The sequence below is a fragment of the Suricata suricatta genome, chromosome 15 (genome assembly GCF_006229205.1).
Source record: "Suricata suricatta isolate VVHF042 chromosome 15, meerkat_22Aug2017_6uvM2_HiC, whole genome shotgun sequence".
In the NCBI taxonomy this organism is placed as follows: domain Eukaryota; kingdom Metazoa; phylum Chordata; class Mammalia; order Carnivora; family Herpestidae; genus Suricata; species Suricata suricatta.
The window spans coordinates 15,642,023-15,652,553 of record NC_043714.1 but is presented as its reverse complement, the minus strand read 5'-3'; the positions used below and the strand labels follow the sequence as shown (position 1 = coordinate 15,652,553).

General features: G+C 37.9%; 1 long non-coding RNA gene across 1 annotated transcript; it reads right to left on the bottom strand.

Annotated features, from left to right (window-relative positions):
• Positions 1-802: 802 nt before the first annotated feature.
• On the bottom strand, positions 803-3,438 carry LOC115279306. The gene is made up of 3 exons (XR_003903353.1): positions 3,132-3,438; positions 2,653-2,786; positions 803-1,128 (listed from the first exon to the last, which is right to left on the bottom strand). It is a non-coding gene; the product is annotated as an uncharacterized LOC115279306 (long non-coding RNA).
• Between the last annotated feature and the right edge of the window lie 7,093 nt (positions 3,439-10,531).

Genomic DNA, 10,531 nt, shown 5'->3' with positions numbered 1-10,531 from the left:
TTCTGGAAAAGGCAAAGCTATAAGGACAGTAAAGAGATCAGGGGTTGGAGGTAGAGGGGGAAGAGGAAGGCATGAATAGACGGTGCACCGGGGATGTTTAGGGCTGTGAAATGATTCTGTTTGACACTGTCATGGTGGATACATGACATTATTGCATTTGTCAAACCTCACAGAATAATACAACACAAAGAGTGAACCCTAATATACACTAAAGATGTTATTAGTAATAATGTATCAAAGTTATTGGCTCATCTGTCGTAACAAATGTAGCGTCCCAGTGCAAGATATTAGTAATAATGACAGTAATGGGGGAAATCTAAGGTGGAGGGAGAAAGAGTACATGGGAATTCCTTGTACTTTCCGCTCACTTTTCTGTACACCTAAAACTGCTCTTTAAAACATTATTGATTAATTTTTTAAAAAATATTTTCAGCATTTATTTATTTGAGAGACACAACATGTAAGAAGGGGAGGGGCAGAGGAAGGGAGACACAGAATCCAAAGCAGGCTCCAGGCTCTGTCAGCACAGAGCCCAGTGTGGGGCTTGAACCCATGAACCGTGAGATCATGACCTGAGCTGAAGTGGGACGCTTAGCCAACTGAGCCACCCAGGCCCTCTCCGTCCCTTAACTTTTTTTTCCCTAAATCATCTGGGTGGCTGAAAAACTTCTAGTGTTAGAAAAAGAAAATCTTAGTGATTACATTTATTTTATTTCATTAATAAACATAAGCCTAGTAAATACTAAGCTAATGCAAGGCTCTGAGGAGCTGAGATTAAATAGAATCACTAATAACCACATCATTAGTCCACAACAGCAATAACTAATGTTTATTGACTGTTTCTTCTGTTCTAGGCCCTGAATTCACTATCTCATTTAATCCCATAACCCCGAGAGGGGCTTTTTAGATTTTATATTGGCTTGACAAATAAGGAAATAAGTTTGGGAAATTTCAATAACTTGCCCAGGGTCACCCACCTAGGAAATAACAGAGTCAACACTGTATTGAGGTAATCTGACAACTGCCGCATCGGATCTCCAGCGTATCCCACAGGAGCACGGAGCCAGGTAACATTCTTCATTCTACTTGCAAGGCTGCTTTGAAGAGTTTTGTTGTTCTTAGGGAAGTCTTCAAGTAAAGATATTAGAACAAATTCCATTATAAACAGGAATCTGATATGGTTCTGCCTCAAAAAGCTGAGTAACTCTTTTTGCAGAAGAAATGTATCAGATTATATAATTGTATTTCTCCATTCAAATTTGAAAAATCCCTTTATTGCAATTATTGTTGTTACTGTGAAGAGTACATTAGCACAAGGCAGAACTTTACAGCTGTTGAGAATTAAACTACAAGGAAAACAAATTGAAAAATGAGGTGAGGCTCAAGTATGTATCTATATTTAACTTTATATGAATAAGAGGAGCATCAAGCTTCACTGCTGCATGAGACCATTAAAATCTTTTTTATTATCCAGGGAACACTATTGCTCAGATCACTTCTAAAATTCATGCAAACGAGAACAGTGACTGTGGAAAATGAGACAGATCCTTTCTTTCCCACACATAGGTTTCATATAGCCGTCCTTTCAAGAGTTTGTTGACTCACAGTTGTGAGACCTCCTCCTACGTAAGGCATGGTCAATCTAACAACCAAGCAAACACCACGTGTAAGCAGTGTACTAGGAGTTATGGTCTACAAAGTGGGAAGTAATCTCAAAAAGAACTAGAAAACAGAGAAACAAGCACACACACATGAGAAAAATAACTGTAGATCTCATAATGAAAGCTAGCATCACATTCCTCACAATTGGATGACAGAAGCCTTGGAGATGAAAAGAGCATGCAGCGAAGTTCAAAAAAGGTCTGCACCCACAACCAGGAACAGCATCTTTGAAATCCAGAGCTCTTAAATGTTGGCTACTCATCATCTCTGTCCATCCTTACAGCCCTCACTGCCTACTACCTCTTGAATGACTGAATTTTTTAGTGAAAATCCCAATATCACTTATTACAATCAGTTTTGTCTAGGACACTAATACTTTTTTACACTCAAAAGAAGTTCCTCCTTTGCAAGATGGGCCCACAGATTTTGACTGGGCTAAATTACTGTAGAGACCAAGTCCTTCTCCTAACCAGGAAGTGTACTTGACCATTTATGGGTGGTAAGAGAGAGCTCTACAGTTCTTTCCCAGATGATCCTTCCCAGGGCAGGTAATCCTGAGATTGGAAATGGCATTTTCCCATACCTGAAACCCTTTATTCAAGGGTAAAAAGTGTTATCTTTAAAGTTTCTCCCAGGAGTGGTAGAAAATGACTCAGTAGCTCTAATCATGGACTTTGACATGGATGCCAAAGAAAGTGTAGCTGGAGTCCACATAAAATGCCTTGAGTTATTATATCTTTCAACTACTTCCACAATAAACTTGCTTTGTGGTTAGATAAGTCTGGGAAATGGGGAAGACTTGAGGATTTATACTGTAGAAAAAATATTTTAAAATACTAGAAAATCCTGCATTTAAAAAATGTGTTTAACCTTTTTTTTACATCCCGCCCTCCCCCTTCATCTTTCCCTATGTAACACTAGTGACATTGCTACTAGAGTTCCATGAGAAATCTTTCTTTAGAGTCAAGAGATGTTCATGAATATAAATACCTATGCAGGATGCTTGGTTGATGGATTTCTTTCTTATGACCAACCATTGTAAGATGATTAGTTCCTGCAAATTGCCCTTCATGACAGAAAGTTCACACACATCTTCTCACTGTCCTCCATCCATTATCTGGAGCCTAAAACAGAAAATTCGATGTATTATGATGTAAATAGAAAGGTCAGTTGTGTCTATCAAGACAAGCGCTTGTTAGAGAAGCAGAAACGTGCTCCTTTTCTGTTGCTCTGAGTCATCTCTCCAGGGTAACTAACTTCCTAACTTTTGGAAAAATAAAGGGACAGATAACAAAATCCTTGCTGTTTTATGAAGAAAGGAGATGAAGCACACCAGGATTCCTGGATGCTGAGAGAATTGCTGACTGATGGGGAACTAAAAGGAAGCCCTGCCCTACAACCCTACAACCCTAAACAAAAGTGTGGCTCCCCACAGGTAGTGTCGTGTCCCAGGCTTCTGAGGCACTTACCCTGCGATCGTCTTGTACAGCTCCTGTCTTCACTGCCATGTGATGGTCACGCTCATTTGTCTCCCTTTATGCCCCTCCAATCAACTCTTCAACACTGTATTCAGAGAAGTCTTTCCAAAACACATGTGTGTTTACCTCCCCTCCCTCTGAGATTCTGTTAAAGTGATAGTATAAACCCAAAATGGTAAGAGAGACTCGGATGAGGACTATAAGCAGGTAAGAGAGTTTAACAAACTTCTGAAATAAGGAGAGCAGAGAGGATCAAGGGCTTGCAAAGAGGTAGCTGAGAAAGGAGAGCAGAGAAGATGGGATTGGTGTCTGAGGAAGAAGGTAAGGAAGACAATGCAGAAAAAGAACACAAAGACATTGCACACAAAGGAACAGGCAGCTGAGGAAGGATCCCACCTATAGAACGTAGGAGGGGCTCAGGACTTAGAAATACCAAGTATCACCAAAGGCAGGAAGGAGAAAGGGGGTCAAATAGAGAGGATACTTGAAAGTCTATATTTGGAAGAGTCAACCTGTCTAGCAACCTTTCTTATCCCTTGTGGAGAATGTTGAACATTCAAATATCTACCTGTTAGGCAAAAAAGAAAGAAAGAAGGAAGGAAGGAAGGAAGGAAGGAAGGAAGGAAGGAAGGAAGGAAGGAAGGAAAGAAAAAGAAAGAAAGAAAGAAAGAAAGAAAGAAAGAAAGAAAGAAAGAAAGAAAGAAAGAAAGAAAAAAATTTGCAAAGCATATTATTATTGGCCAAATTGTATCCTCTCAACATTCATATCTTAAAGCCCTAACCCCAGTACCTCAGAATGTGACCATATTTGGAGATGGGGCCTGTAAAGAGGTAATTAAAGTAAAATGAGGTTGTATGGGTGGACCCTAATCCAATATGACTAGTGTCCTTATAAGAAGATGAGATTAAGACAGACATACACAGAGGAAAGACCATGTGAAGGCACAGGGAGAAGACAGCCATCTGCAAGACAAGACAAGGAAGTGAGCCTCAGAAGAAATTGACCCTGCTGACACCTTAATCTTGGACTTCTAGCCTCCAGAGACATGAGAAAATAAATTTTTGTTTCAGCCACCCAGTCTGTGGTACTTCGTGTTGGCAACTCTAAAAGACTAATGCATGTATTTTCCTTAACTAAAATTGAATAGCTACAGAGAAAAGTTCTCTGTAATTTGACACTGATGGGTGACTGTTTCACTATCTGATCACCCTAAAAGGTAGGCTGCTTGGTGACAAGATTTCTTCACAGAGAGTTCCCAGTCAGCTTTGTATCACCTAGTTCTTTATTTAAAATTTTTTTTAATTTAATGTTTATTTATTTTTGAGAGAGGGAGACAGAGCATGAGTGGGGCAGGGGAAGAGAGAGAGGGAGACACAGAATCTGAAGTAGGCTTCAGGCTCTGAGCTGTCATCACAGTCCAATGGGGGGGGGGGGGGCTCTAATTCACAAGCTGTGAGATCATGATCTGAGCCAAAGTCAGCTGCTCAACTGTTGGATCCACCAAGGTGCTCCTTAAAATTTTTTTAAATATTATTTTTGAGAGAGAGACAGAAACAGAGCATAAGCAGGGGAGGGGCAGAGAGAGAGGGAAACACAGAATCCGAAGCAGGCTCCAGGCTCTGCACTATCAGCACAGAGCCTGATGTGGGGCTCAAACTCCTGAACTATGAGATCATGACATGAGCCTAAGTGGAACACTTAACTGACTGACCCACCCAGACACCCCTGTATTGCCTAATTCTTAAATATGAGAGTGCCACCATTTATACATAGGTTACTTGAAGAGATTTAAGGGTAGTATCTACATTAAATAGAGAAACCAGGAAAATACATTTCTAAAAATGATCATGGATGGAATAGATAATTTAGGGAAAGAAGGGTAGTGTTTCCTACTTAATAGCCATAAAGAAATTTGAGGAACAAATAAACTATAAAGCAAAAATAAGAGCTATGAACAAAAGGTGGAGAAAGACTTTAGCCTGGAAGTTGACTATATGTGTGGTAAAATAAGACTAATTGAAGAACTGTAGGATATTTAAGGCCTTCCCAGAAAGGAGAACACAAAAGAAAGAGCCAAAAAGGAGAGAATAAATAAACGTAGAGGGCCAGCAGAGAGAACACCTTATAATAGAAGTCCCAGGAAGAAAGAACAGAAAGTAGAGGAAATTATCATACAAGTTAATAATGCAGGGAATTTTCCTACACTTGAAAAGCAAGAATCTCCAAATTAAAATGGATAAATGAAAAAAGAGCCAATATCATTGTAAAACTTCAGAACATCAACAACAAAGACAAAATAATAAAATCTTCAAGTGAGAATGAGAGGGGGAAAAGCATCCTATAAAGAAATGAGAATCCGAATGACATTGGATTTCTCATCAGCACCATTATCCAATGATAAAACACAGGGAGCAATACTATAAAAGTTCTGGAGGCAGATTGCATACCTTGCTAAAGTATCATTCAAGACAATCATAGGGGTAAAATAAAATCCTTTTCAGAAATGTAAGAATTCAGAAAATCTACTTACCATACATCCTTTCTTAGAAAGTACTGTGAATGTACTTCAGCAAAATACAGAAAATCTACTTACCATACATCCTTTCTTAGAAAGTACTGTGAATGTACTTCAGCAAAATACATTCAGGAATCAGAAAGGAATAAATTATCTGATTCTAGATAGTGAGTTTAACTGAGAATTCAACTCTGCATCAGATTTAGAAAATGACCAGTCTAAAGCAGGATATTACAGTGCTCAAGGAGAGGGATCTAAAAAAGGGGAGGCTTGATAGATTACTCATCATGATTGAAAATCCAAAAGAAAAATGGGAGTAAAATTAAGACAGTAATTCTAGGAAAAAAACCAGACTGAATATAAAAAAAGTTGACTTGGTAATTGTGAAACAAAAACAAGAAGAAAATATAATCAGAGTCTATGATATTTTTATGCAATGAACAATTTTTACACAGTCAATAATTACAAACTATATTGCTTTTCAACTTTTAGATCAATCTATAGTGAAAACACAGAAGACTTAATGATGGTTATAAAAATAATATGGACAATCTAGAAATAAAAGTACAGATGAGAAAGCCTGGTAGATCAAGGTTCAGAAGGCTGTGTAAAAAGCTGAAGTGATACTAATATTCTCATTTACAATCTGGGGGGTTAAGAGATGTTTATATTTGAAGGATCAGGAAATGATTCTATATAGATATTACTTAAAGGTACAAAGGTCAGATGTAGACGATAATTAAAAAGCAGGTCATTAGGGTGGTGATCTACAACAAGAAATGTGGTACATCTTGCAGTCAATAAAATGGATATCATTTAAATATAGGAACATGTTTGAGATATTTTAAATAAAAAAGTAGACTATAAAATTTTAGTTGTAAAATATTCATCTAGTTATTTCTTGATAGGCTTATAGGTCATCTTCTATACATACATTCAACAAATTCATTTAGAAGGTTCATCCATTTAGAAGGTTCATTGGTTGTCTGCTATGTTGCTGTACTATGCTAGAGGCTGGGAGTAATGAATATGGAAGTTTATAAAGATACTCAAGTCTGTGCCACACAGCTTACTGTCCAGCAAGGAAGATAAATATTGTGCAAGTAATTATTATAAAACCTGAGGTTTATGGGGGCACCTGGGTGCCTCAGTTGGTTAAGCATCTGACCTACGCGCAGGTCATGATCTTGTGTTTCATAAGTTCAAGCCCTGTGTCAGGCTCTGGGCTGTCAGCTCTGGGCTGTCAGCCTGCTTTGTATTCTATGTCTCCCTCTCTCTCTGCCCCTCCCCAGCTCATGCTCTGTCTCTCTCTTTCTCAAAAATAAAGTAAAAAAAAAAGTGAGCTTTATGATGGAGGATAATCATGATGTTAGGAGAACATTGAGCACAAGTCCTAAACCCAATCTAGGAATATTTAAAAGATTACTTCAACCAACTTCTTTTAAGTTTTAAATAAGAATGATTTATTTTGTTTTTGTTTTTTAAAATCAGAGATTCAAAGATAGGAACATATTGTTATCTCAATCAATACATAAATGTATGTGCTGAGGAAAAATTCTCAAGAGAAACAGTAAAATATTAACAGATTATATTTAGATTCTGGAATCTGAGGAATTTTGTATTCTTCTTTACACTTTTCTGATTTTTCTAAGTTTTCTACAAAGTGTATGAATGGCTTTGATAATAAAAGTTATTATTACTGGTGAAGCAGTTAGTTATTTGTGCTTTGAGATCCTTTCCCCAGTACTACCTATGGAAGCCAAAGGCAGTTACTAATCTATCTGAGGCACAATTACAAATGGTTACGAAAACATCTGTCTACCTTAGGCATTTCCAAAGGCTGTCACTGGGGATGGTAGATTCATTTCAACAAATATTTATGTTAGCAGACTTGGAGACTGTCTTTGTTTGTGATGAATTTTGCTAATAGAAGCACATGTTGGGATACTCCTTGAGAGTGCAAGGAGATGGAGATGACAGGAATAAACTTAGCAGTGACCTAGTATTTCTGATCTTTGTTTATTGGACTACTGTGCCATGCCTTTTAAAATTTAACTGTACCCTGTAGTTTGTTTTTAGTGGAAAAAAATATGGTTTAAAATGTAAAGTAATTCCTGTTTTTATGCCCATGTTCCTTGGGTTGTGTTTCTGGTTCTAAAAACCTTTAAATTAGTTTTCTAGCGACTACTTTCAGAAGTTATTCCTACATGTAAGATTAAATCTGTCAGTGGTAATTTTTATGGACTTGGACATTGAGTGTACTGCACATATGAGTCCTCTACCGTATATTATTTCTCCGATCACACATTTATATCATTACTTTGAGAACCACATAACTATATTTTATCCAAACATCTTTTTTCTCCAACATGAACTAAGGTGGAAAATCATAAGTTGGCAATACATATAAAAACCTCATATCATAACTATAAGATTCAGCTGAAAGGTCAATTGTAGTGTGTGCACCCAGAGACTTAAAATCAGGTTCCAGGGGCATCAGCATTCACAGAAAATTTCCTGTGTTCTCATTCCTTAGGAGATTTATCAATATAAGGAAAGTGTAGGATTGGTGTATGAATGTGTCACTTTATCTAACTTCATCTTCTCACTTCTATTTGTGTGTCTCTGCTAGAAAAGGGGGAAGGTTCAAGGAGTATTGTTATATTACAGAAATAGTACAGTCTGCCAGTCCAAAGAACTGGGTTCTAATTCTGACTTTACCATTAACCAGTTAAGTCACTTAACTTCTCGGGTTCTCATTTAAAACAAATGATCTCTTCAAGTCATTTCTAATGTCAGTGTTCAGTGATTCAATGAGATCTAACTTTTGGATAAATTGTGGAGAGTAAGGGCTGCTCTGCACAGTTCCTCCTCCTCTGGGATCCAGGCCTTTTGTCCTCACCCCTATTCAGAGCCACTTTGTCCTCTACCAACTACCTGTATCAGGGAAATCTCACAGCAAGGATCCAATAGTGATGAGGGAGCTGTACTAAAACAACATCCTTCATAGAGCCCAAAGGAGAGAGATCTCAAGGGGTAAGGGTTTAGAGTCCAAAACATGTCTTCTCTGGAGGAAGTTCTCTGGCGTCCCCAGCTCAACTCATACTCTTATCCCTTTCCTAGTTCTTCTTCTGTATCCATTTACCTGAACAACTTCTTCCAAATCTACTTGTACCTCCAGACTGACAGAATCTAAGCTGATTCTGCCAGTGGGGACAGTGAAGGGATCATAAAAGAAAGTAAGTAAAGAAATTAATATCCATTCAAAGGTGGGGGATGGGGGAAGCCACATCAACAAAAGCCAAGGTTCTGTATGCCCCCTCCCAACATAAAACACTGCTTTCCTCTAGAAGCTCAGCCATTTTCTATAATTCTGATTTTCTTTTGATAATCTACATCTTTCCCAGAAGACACATTTTTTTTGTTCTCTTATGTACATTCCATATGAAAGTATTCCATAGCACAATGAGCAACTATGGGCTGAATTCTCTGGAAACTGCCATCATTTCTCTTTCTACCTTCCTTTTGATTCTAAGAGCAGTTGTGGATTAGTATAGACCCATAATAGGAGTTGAAATATGTATTGTATCATTTGTCATGTAGCTACAAAGGAAGCAGCAGAGCTAACCAGAAATAAGCAACAGGAGATTTCTTATAAACAACTCTGATGGTTATCTAGAAGCTGAATTAAATCATAGACACAAGAGTTTAGAATTGCATTTTGAACTGCAAAATTAGAGGTAATTGCCTCCCACTTATATGGTAGTGTCAATTTAATATGAAATTTGAGTATGGTTTTATGGGCTTAGTGTTCCATTCGGTGTTAGTACAGAGAACATTTATTTACTTATCAGGCTTCCATGGAGCCCATTTAAATTTGGAAAAAGAAATGATTTTTAAAAAACCCTGGGTGTCCTGATATGGATACCATAATGGATATTGATAGTATTTAGAAGTAAAATGAATGAGATTAGCTTTTTACAGACTCAGTATTCATCAGTGAAAATATGCAACTGATTAATTCAGCCTTGTTATCAGGCAATTTAAGCCTTTCCCAATATAGAACAGGAAGTTAGAATGGATGCTTCTCTCACTGGGTTTGCATCAAGTTGACCAAATGAAGATTGTGTAACTCATGCACCTTTGGCTTGTCCTTTCTCTCTCTAATGTGGGAACAGAAAAATCAACAATTAATTTTGGATTCTGACAGGAGAGACAAAGGAGGAGCAGTTTTGTTCTGGGGGAATTTAAAATCTTGCTGCATCCCCAACTCACCATGGTTTGGGCCCCTTCATCATGGAAGCATTTCCTGCCAATCATTTAAAAGACTTGAGTCTTGTTTCAAGAGACTTATTGGTCTTACTTCTGCAGACTCACAATTCCTTTATTTACTCTTTGGAAGAAAAAGCAGGTAGAAGCTTAAAAGCTGGATGTCCCTGCACTTCCATCTTGTTCATCATTCTTAATCACGCAGAAAGATGATGGGACAGTTTGTCTCTAGCAAAGGGATATTTTTAGATACTGAAGTGTTTCCAGAGACACTGGTCAGAGAAGTTAGGGGAGAGCAAAAAGGGGGATCCAGATCCCCTATAACTGGTTGTTGCTTTTGCCACAGGACTCTGCATTGATAGACCTCCTGTCCCACACTCTTTCTTTTCCCCTCCCCTCATTTGATGTCTCTTTTCTGACCCTAAATTTCACCTTTCATAGTGAGAGGTCAGTATGCTTTCATACTTGGGAAATCTCATTCAAGAATTTTTGTCAATGGACAAGTCATAAGAAGCCCTTCCATTTTAGGGCTCGTTGACGTCACCAAGGAGGCGATAAATATCTGTTGATATAATTGGATGTGAGATTCAGTGTTGAGATAGCAAA